The following is a 10,111-nucleotide window of genomic DNA, read 5'->3' as shown; positions in this document are numbered from 1 at the left end:
CCAAGTGGAAGCAAGAACCTCCAAGTGGACTCAAGAACTGAAGAATAACTGAAGTGGGAGAGGACACTAGTCAGCTCCATGCCAAGCTCAAGCTGACTCATCCTTTCTCCAAAAATCCTATATATAGAGCTCTCTCATGAGGTCTAGGGAGGCTGGAATCTTGTGAATGTAAGGAAGTGCTGTTGGTTTGAGTATAGAACTATTGGGTGATTTGCTTGAAGGAGGTGAAGAGGAGATTTCTTTCTGCTGGGAGGTGATGCTGGATTGGGCCTTTTATGGTTGTATCACTTACTTAACTTTACTTCTTCCATTAATAAAGCATTTGAGGTTCTTCTATATGCATGTGTCTCAATGGCGTATTGATACTTGTATATTTGATTTATTCTAATCCTTGAATCAATTATGAATGTATGCTTCTTGTAGTTTCCCTTTCTTGTTATTTTGCAGGATCTTGGTGTAGCTGGGCCAGTGAAAGAGCAAGGAGCTGGGAGCAAGCAGCAAAGAGAGAAGATTGGATCAATCATTAGCGGAAGATAACAGTTAGTGGATCCCTTTCTCCCCTCTCCTACATCTCATAAAGAAGTAATCTCAAATAGCTTTGCTTTGATTGTTGCTGAGGTACTATCACCCTTAGAGTGGGATAGGGTCATTCCGTATTGGATACTTTTCCCAACAACATGATGGAGGAAGATTACTGAAGACCGGGAAAGGACGAATCTAGAGGACAGTTTCGCTTGAAGCCGGAGAAGGACTGAGGTTGTATTTCTCCACCTTATTTATAGCTTACTTCAATAGAAAGGAATGCTATTTTTTTTTTCCGATACGAAATGTGTTTATGCATCAAAATTATGTTGTAATTCATTTATGGATCTTATATTGATGTACGATTAGTCATTCATTTATATGATTTAAAGTTAACATCATGTATATGCTTTATGTTTCTACTGTCGTGTATGTTCCATTTGAATAATTTTCAGGTTTCAAGAACATTGGGAGACGCAGAGGGTTTGCACCCTGCAAGATCTACCCAAATGAAGGACATCCAGGTAAGGACACTCCTACACGATTTAGTAGAATAAGGATTTTTGAAGATTGTTTGAGATTTTCCGTCTGCTCTATTTGGGTTCTCAACCCAAAGCCCTAGGGTGCTTTCACCCGTAACAGAATTGGCGACTCCACTAGGGATAATAATCTTGTTATTCCTAGTTTGGGTTGTTTGTTCACAATCAGGGTTCACTTTCGTGATTTCTTGGTTTTATAGTATTGTTTGGTCCATTAGTGTCCCAGGCATCAAGTCTGATCTTCTTGATCAGACCTTGATTTTTGTTTTTCCTTATAAAGCTTTGTATACGTTGTTTACTTTGTTTACAGTAGTGTATACATGCAGGTTTCTATAAAGCAGACTCACGTATACGCGAGTTTCCTGTATTAGAAACATGTGTGCACACTTTTGTGTTTTTACATAGTCGCGTATGCAATTTTTTGGATGATTTTTTCAAATCTTTCTGCCCAGTTAGGTTTGTAGCCTGGTGATTTCTGTTGTTGTATGGTCATCTACTGTCTGGAGAATCTACTTTTCCTGCAAGCTTTCTTTTTCAAAATCTCCTTCTCACTAAAAAGATTTGGCCTAGGTTTGCTTCTTAAGCAAGTTTGTAGTTTGTATCTTGGTATTCAAGGCTTCGTTTTGAAGTTCTTGGTTGTTCTGGTATTCCAGAACAGGAAATTGTTTTCAATTTCCTTTTTCAGCCCAGATTTCAAGTTCTCTTGCTTTTCTTTCCCTTGTTTGGTGGCCTTATTGCTTTTCTTGCTTTTTGAGAGTCTTTTTGACAAGTTTGAAAGTATTTCTTTCTTGGCCTTTTGGTCAGTTTGTCGAATATTTTGCTACTATTTGGGTTAGTTTGTACAAGTTGTAGTCTTTCTTGTTCAAGTTTAGTTCATTTTTGATTTTATAACTTGCAAGATTGAAATATTCCTTGTGCTTATTTATTGATCTTTTGAGTTTTAGTAGTACTTTTGTGACTTCAAAAAGTTTTTTTTGTTTCCTTAAAAGAAAAAGCTCAAAAAACATTGCTTTTGTTTTACTTTTTCCAAGTTTTTGGTTTATGGTTTCATTTTCTTTGTTGTTTAAAACTGAATTGTGATCTTTTGTAATTTGTTCTGCTTGTTTTGAAGAGAGATTTTTGTTCAAATTTTTATCCTCTTAAGTTTTAATTTGGGTCATTGTCTCTACAAAGTATTGCATTTGCTTATGAAGGTTATTTAGGATCTTGCATCATCATTGTAACTTGCATTAGGGTAGTTTTCATTTTAAGGCATTCTTAGTCTTTTTAGTTTTGGGTGTGTGAAGATTGTTTTAGAAAAGAAAAGAAAAATATTGTGCTTTATATAAGTTTCCATAGAACCCAAGTAGAGATCACTCTTCATCGAAGAAAATGACTGCATTCATATAGTTAGTTTTCTATTGGTTTCTTTTGCATCATAAAAACATCATCAGTTTCACTCCCATATTTTCCCTTGACTTAAAGAATAGCTATATAAAATCAAGCGATTAATAAATTGAACTAGAAATTTTATTGTTTTCATTAAAAAAAAAAACCAACAAGTTTAGGTTCATTAGGGCCTTGGATTAGGTGAGAGGAGAGTTAACTCTCCAAGGTCACTCAAATTACAAAACGTAGAAGTTGAACAAATAGCGAAACCCAATATTGTTAGAAAGACTAGTAAAGCTCCATGACTAGGAGTTAAGCACGAGGGAGAGTGAAGACAAGGAAGAGAGATACCCCCTCTCCTACTTGTTGGATCCCGCCTCACGACTGTTCCGCCTAGCTTTTGATACGAGTTGGTATCCATAGTTGCCTTTCCTAGGAATTGCATAGGTGGCTGCGGAGGGGAATCCCATGGCACCTGAGGCTGATGTTGCATCCTGTTCAGCAGTACTTCTAGAGGGTACCATTGCAAAGCTTGGGTGCTTGCACCGGTAAAGGCTGTTGTCTGGAGGTCAGCGTAACTGCTTCTGATACCTTCGCCAGTAGGTTTGGGCATAATTACCCGAGTCTATTTTTGGAAGGCCCTTGATTTTGGCTCTCTTGTATTTTGGTGTTCGGTCCTAATGACCCAGAGTAGAAATACTTGAGAGTTGTTTGATTGCTTGTATCTTTAGGGACTTTTAGAGAGTACTCTTTGCTCCTATTTGGCCTAGATTTATAACTTTTTTGAGTCTTTAAGTAGATTTCTTAAAATTAATTCAAAGTGGCTGATCGAACAGCTCGTCGTTCTAGGAGACTTCGTCGGCTATCACCTACGAGTCTCAAGCCTTCTCCTCGAAAGCGTAGGAGCAATACTTCCAGTGGTTTTCAACCAGTGGCAGTAGTTGCATCGGAGATTGATCCTCAGGTTGGAGTCATTGATTCACAAGTGTTGGAATTTTGGCATAGGTGTGGCCCTATGGTACAGGTGTTGTCCTTGATGGCAACTCACTTTGGTATCAGACCTCAGTTCAGGCGCTTAGAATGAAGGAAATCGTGTATACGTAGGTTCACCTTGCCGAAGACGCGTATACACGCCGGTTATACGTTCAGAAGTCGCGTATGCGTATACACGCACTTTTATGCACAGAAAAGCGCGTACATGGTGGGAAACTTATTTTTGGTCCATGGTTGTTAGTCCTTGGAATTTGAACCTATGGTTTTGGACCAAGGTATCTCGTCAGAAGTGTTGAACCCAGGTTTTGGGCCCTTGGTATTGGTTTATTATGGTTTTGGACCGTGGTATTGTGGAAGGCCTAAAACTATAAAAGACGAAGGAGATCATGTGACAAGAGATCAACTAAATTATTATTGAATATCTGATAATGTACGAGATCTGAAATATTGGTGATTAGCATTGTGGAGCAGATCTGGATCTGAATGAAGGAGGAACCTTAGCGAAAAGAAGGATAAGTTCTATTGATGGGTCATAATCTCTTGGCTTGAATGATAATATCTTTGCATGATTTTGATCTGTTATATCTAGAACATGTGTGATCTATAAATCTTATAATCTGGGTTAATCAGTGCCTGAATACTTGAAAGAGTGAATTATGTTTGTAGATCTGTACGCAGGTTCAGTTAAGATAAGGCGCGTATATACGCAGGTTCAGTGAAGGAAAACAACGTATACGCAGGTTGTTCCATACGCAGAAGCATATGCACGCAGGTTTCAGGCCATTAAAGTAGCGTATACATTTTGAGTTGTGTTTTTGCTGCTTCTATTTATTGCTGCAGTGTTTTGGGTTCCGTTTTGGTATGTGGTACTGTTACTGTGATCTGGGTACAATCGTCAGAGAGGTGTTTATGTTGATTTAGTTTTGGTGAAAAGGTGATTGGTTGATGCATAAATTATTGATGATTGATTGATGTTAATTGAGGATCCAGTCCGAAAATTTATGATTCGTGGTCCTTGAAAGAAAGAACAGGTTGTAGCCTTCTGTAGGCCAGCACCTACGTACTAGTATCTTGGCTAGTGCAAGAGCTAAGGGGGTTGTAGCTCCCTTCCAGGAGAAGCTGGAAAACGAGAGAGAGTTGTAGCTCTTTGCAGGTTGCAGTGTGGATACTGGTAAAAGGACTGCACCAGTACATTTGTAAAAAGAAGTTTCTAATTAAAGAAAAGATAGAGATGAATTGCAGCAGGTGGTTTTCACCCACATTGGGTTTCCACCTTATATCTTGTGTTCTTGTGTGCGATTGTCTTTCTGCTCTGCTTTACTGTTTTTGGTTACTGGTTATTTGCTTCTGAAACATAGATTAATAACTGACATCTAAAAGATAAATCAAATTATAAGTCTGCTTTGTATACGCGGGTTTCTTTATCTATAGTTGCGTATATACGCGGTTTTTATTAAGAGAAGTAGCGTATATCATCTGGAATTGGAAAAGGAAATATTTGACTTGATAATACTGATTCACCCCCCCTCTCAGTATTATTTCCAACAATTGGTATCAGAGCCGGTCCTTCTGAAGAAGCTTGATCGCTTGAAGGAAGATCCTTCATCATGAGCAACTACGAGAGGGAAGCATCAATCAGGCCACCAGTTTTGATGGGACAAACTTCGTATATTGGAAGGTAAGAGTTACTGCCTATCTTCAATCGTTGGGTATAGAAGTCTGGGATATCATAGATACAGGATATACTTTTCCAGCAGCAACTCCTACAGATCCGGCTGAGAAGAAGAAATATGAAACAAATGCAAAGGCGGTCAATACTCTATTGGGATGTCTATCTCAATAAGAATTCGTGAAAGTTATGCAGTTAAAATCAGCAAAAGAAATATGGGACAAGATTGTCCTAAGCTATGAAGGAGATGATCAGGTAAAACGAGCAAAACTTCAAACCCTCAGGATTCAGTATGAAAATCTCAAGATGTATAATGATGAAAGTGTGGCTAACTATTTTCTTCGTGTAGATGAGATTGTTAATTGTATGAAAAATTTGGGTGAAGAAATAAAAGAGGCTGTTGTGGTTGAAAAAGTTCTAAGATCTTTGTCCCCTAGGTTTGAATCTAAAGTTTTTGCAATAGAAGAAAAGGAGAATCTACAAAGCCTTAAAATGTCACAGCTGCACGGTATTCTAACTGCTTATGAGATGAGGAAAGGAGGACCATCAGACAGGAGAGAAGCTGCCTTCAAGGCTTCAGGAAAAGGCGAGTACTATGAGTCAGGACGCGTGTCAAAAGAAGAAGAAGAAACAAATTTTGTCAGAAATCTTCAACTGGGTACTGGACGGTTCCGAGGTAAGTTACCGTTCAAATGCTTTGCTTGTGGAAGAGTCGGTCACTATGCTGCCAAATGTCCTCACAAGGATAAGATTGACAAAGGGAAGGAACCTGTTAGATGGAACAAGAAACAGAATGCAAATAAGAAAAGCTATTACACTCATGAAGATAGTGATGGACTTTCAAATAGTGATGAAGATGAACGAGGTAATAAATATAAACTTTTAATGGCTTTTGAAGATGATGACTACATGGATGCTATAGATGTAGAAGGTTTTTCTGAAGAGATGACTAATCTCAAAATCTACTTAGAAGAGAAAAGTGCAATTATTGAGTCTCTACAATATCAACTGGCTGAAAGGGAAAAACATCTTGAAAAATTGGAATGTGAAATTGTTTGTCTTAGAAAGGAGATTGAGAAAAAAAAAGCTATTAATATGAAATTTGTTAAAGGATCTGAAACTCTAGATGAGATTATCAATGTACAGCGTTCTCCACTAATCAAGACAGGTCTGGGATATAATGGAGAAACATCTCAAGCTTCTACCTCCAAAAGTTATCTTGATGCAGCAAAGAAGAGCGAGCAAAGGCCTAATAGAAATCATCAGGTAAATCAGGGACAGTTTACCTCAAGAACGAATAAAGACTATCAAGAAAATCGGGGACAAGCTACCTTAAGGACAAACAGAAGCTACAATCAGCCACCAGTAAAATCTTCCCAATTTGCCTCAAGAATGGATGTCAGTAGAAACTACAATCGATTGGATGATAGATTTGATAATCGCATGAGTTTCTTCAATGGCCAATGTTTCTCTTGCCATAATTTTGGTCACAAAGCAGCTCAATGTGTTGCCTATAAGACAATCATGACTAGAGAAGCTCAAAAACAAAGGAATATGAATGGAATCATGAAAAGGACTTATAACAAATTTTCGGCCCTTGAAAATGAGTTGAATGTTCTATTTGTAATAACTTTGGTCATGAAGATTCTGAATGCAGGAGCAGGTTTTGGAAGACAACTTAGAAGGAACATACCTCAAGTGCCAGAACATGGAGAATGAAGGAACCACAACCAGAAAGATGTGGAATAGCCTTCTATGCAGAAGGACAGGAAAATATATGGTATATCGACAGCGGATGTTCAAAGCATATGACAGGGGAAAAAGAAAAACTTGAATCATATACTGCAGTAGAAAAGGGGAAGAAAGTGTCTTTTGGAAATGATACCCCTGCAGCCATAAAAGGAAAAGGCACTGCTCAGTTGAAAGAACAGGTCAAAGCTGGAAATGTTTTGTATGTTGATGGCTTGAAGCATAATCTACTAAGTGTTAGTCAGATGTGCGATCAAGGAACCGAGGTAATATTTTGATCAAATGGATGTAGTGCTTGTGATCTTGATACAAGAGAAACAATGATCAAAGGCAGAAGAACTCCAAATAATCTATACATATTTGAAGAAGGACAACAACAATGCTATTTAAGCAAGGATGATGAACACTGGTTATGGCACCGAAGGTTGGGGCATCTAAGATTTTCACAAATAAGGAAAGCATGCAAATACTAGGCAGTTCGTGGTCTTCCAGATATCAAAATTCCAGACAACACCATATGCAAATCATGTTAGTTTGGTAAGCAAACCAGAACTAACTTTCCTGAGAAGGAAGGATTAGCTAGTAGGCCTCTTGAGCTAGTCCATACAGATGTATGTGGTCCATTTAGGACAAGGTCACCTCGAGGAGAAGAATACCTTATACTATTCATTGACGACTTCTCCAGGTTTGTTTGGTTAGGACTTATGAAGCACAAAGACGAAGCATTCAAAAAATTCAAATCCTTCAAAGCCTTGGCTAAAAATGAATCAGATTACAAAATTAAGTGCCTCAGGTCCGACAGAGGTGGTGAATTTACCTCAAATGAATTTTTTGATTTCTGTGAAGAACATGGAATAAGAAGGGAATTCTCTACAGCTAGGACTCCTCAGCAAAATGGAGTGGAGGAAAGGATGAACAGAACAGTCCAATAAATGGCTCGTGCTATGCTTGATGAGTCTGGAACTCCCGCAACCTTCTGGGGTGAAGCTGCATACACACCGGTTGTTATTCTCAACAAAACAAATGTCCGAGTGAACAACACTCAAACTCCTCATGAGCTCTGGTATGGTGAAACTCCTTCAGTAAAGCATTTCATAATTTTTGGGAGCAAATGCTATATTAAGAATACTGATGAGCAGCTTGGAAAACTTGAACCTAGAGCAGATGAAGGCATTCTCCTTGGTTATTCTCCCTACAACAAAGCATATAAGTGTTACAATAAAAGGCTTGGAAGAATTGTTGACAACATTGATGTAGTGGTTGATGAAAAAGGATACATCCATAGGGAAGTGAATCATGAAAATATCAAAGAGGATGAATACTACTCTCTAAATCAGACAGATGATGAAGAAGAACCCTAAGAGGCACCAAAGGAATAGATAAGGATAGAAGAAAAGACTCCATCCAGGTACGTTCAGAAGAATCATCCAGAATCTCAAATTTTGGGGCAGAAAGAAGCAGGTATACAAACAAGAAGAACAATAGCAGAAGCTTCAAGCTATTTGGCATTGCTCTCTTCCACTGAACCGCAAAATGTAAAAGAAGCATGCAAAGATGAGTGTTGGGTTAAGGCAATGGATGAAGAGCTTGAGCAGATCGAAAAGAATAACACTTGGGAGTTGGTTCCTAGACCAAAAGACAAAAATGTCATAGGAACAAAATGGATCTTCAAAAATAAGTTGAATGAAAATGGGGAAGTGATTAGAAACAAGGCCAGACTTGTTTGCAAAGGGTATGCTCAACAGGAAGGAATAGACTTTGAAGAAACTTTTGCTCCCGTTGCTAGACTTGAGGCCATCAGAATGTTCCTTGCTCTCTCTAGCTTCCAGAAGTTCAAAGTATTTCAAATGGACGTAAAATCAGCCTTTCTGAATGGAGACTTAGAAGAAGAAGTGTACATAGAGAAACCAGATGGCTTTATCCTTGGGAATGATCCAAATCTTGTATGCAGACTTAAAAAGGCTCTCTATGGGCTTAAACAAGCTCCAAGGGCTTGGTACTATTATTTGGATAAATATCTTCATCAACAAGGTTTTTCAAAAGGATCAACAGATAGCAATCTCTATATAAAAATTGAAAATAACAAATTGCTAATACTTGTTGTGTATGTAGATGATATTATCTTTGGAAGCAATGAAGAAGCTATGAGTCAAAGCTTTGCCTTGGTGATGCAGAAAGAATTCGAAATGTCCTTGCTTGGAGAACTGACATACTTTCTTGGATTGCAAATCCAACAAAATGAAGGCGGTATCTTCTTGTCTCAAACCAAGTACCTCAAGCAGATTCTGAAGAAGTATGGCATGGAAGATTCAAAACCAGTATGTACCCCCATGGTTACAGGATGCAGCCTCAGTGAAAATGATGAATCGGCAGAAGTTCATCAACCAACCTATAGATCTATCATTGGAAGTCTTCTTTATTTGACAGGTACCCGACCAAACATCATGCATGCAATGGGAATAGTTGGAAGATTTCAGGCAAATCCAAAGGAAAATCATCTTCAGACAGTCAAGAGAATCTTCAAGTACCTTCAAGGAACTCAAAACTATGGCTTATGGTACCCTAGAGATATAGATCTCACACTTCACGCTTACACAGATGCAGATTAGGCGGAAGCGTGGATGATAGGAAGAGCACAAGTGGTGGTGCATTCTTTATGGGTTCCATATTAGTATCTTGGTTCAACAAGAAACAAATTTCGATTGCTTTATCTACAGTTGAAGCGGAATATGTGGCAGCTGCATCTTGTTGCACTCAACTTCTTTGGATGATGCAAACCTTGCAGGATTTTCAAATCACATGTACTCCACCTATCTCTATCTTATGTGATAATACAAGTGCAATAAGCATTTCAAAGAATCCTGTCATGCATTCAAAGACCAAGCACATACCTATCAAATATCACTTTCTTCGGGAACAAGTGCTTGAGAAAAAAGTCAAGTTGGAGTATGTTCCTTCTAAGGAACAAATTGCCGATATCCTCACCAAACCACTACCCAGGGAAACTTTTGAATATCTCAAACAGAAGCTGGGAGTAGTTGATGCTTCATCCTGCTGTTGAAGCTTGTCTGTATCAAAGAAAAGTTGGTGTACGCGAGTTGGATGAGGGGAATCTGCGTACATACGCCGATTTATGCAGGTGCAGTCGCGTATCTGGAGAAAATCAGCAAGGACAGACTCTGGTTGAAGAGAGTCTGATATGGGTCTGTCAGAGACCATTAGACATGGGTTCAGGTGGAGTAGATAATCTTCTAATAATGAATTGTTGGCA

The sequence above is a fragment of the Pinus tabuliformis genome, chromosome 8 (assembly GCF_031772625.1).
Source record: "Pinus tabuliformis cultivar Carrire ecotype Pingquan chromosome 8, CPIR1, whole genome shotgun sequence".
NCBI lineage: Eukaryota > Viridiplantae > Streptophyta > Pinopsida > Pinales > Pinaceae > Pinus > Pinus tabuliformis.
This window is presented reverse-complemented; position numbering follows the sequence as displayed.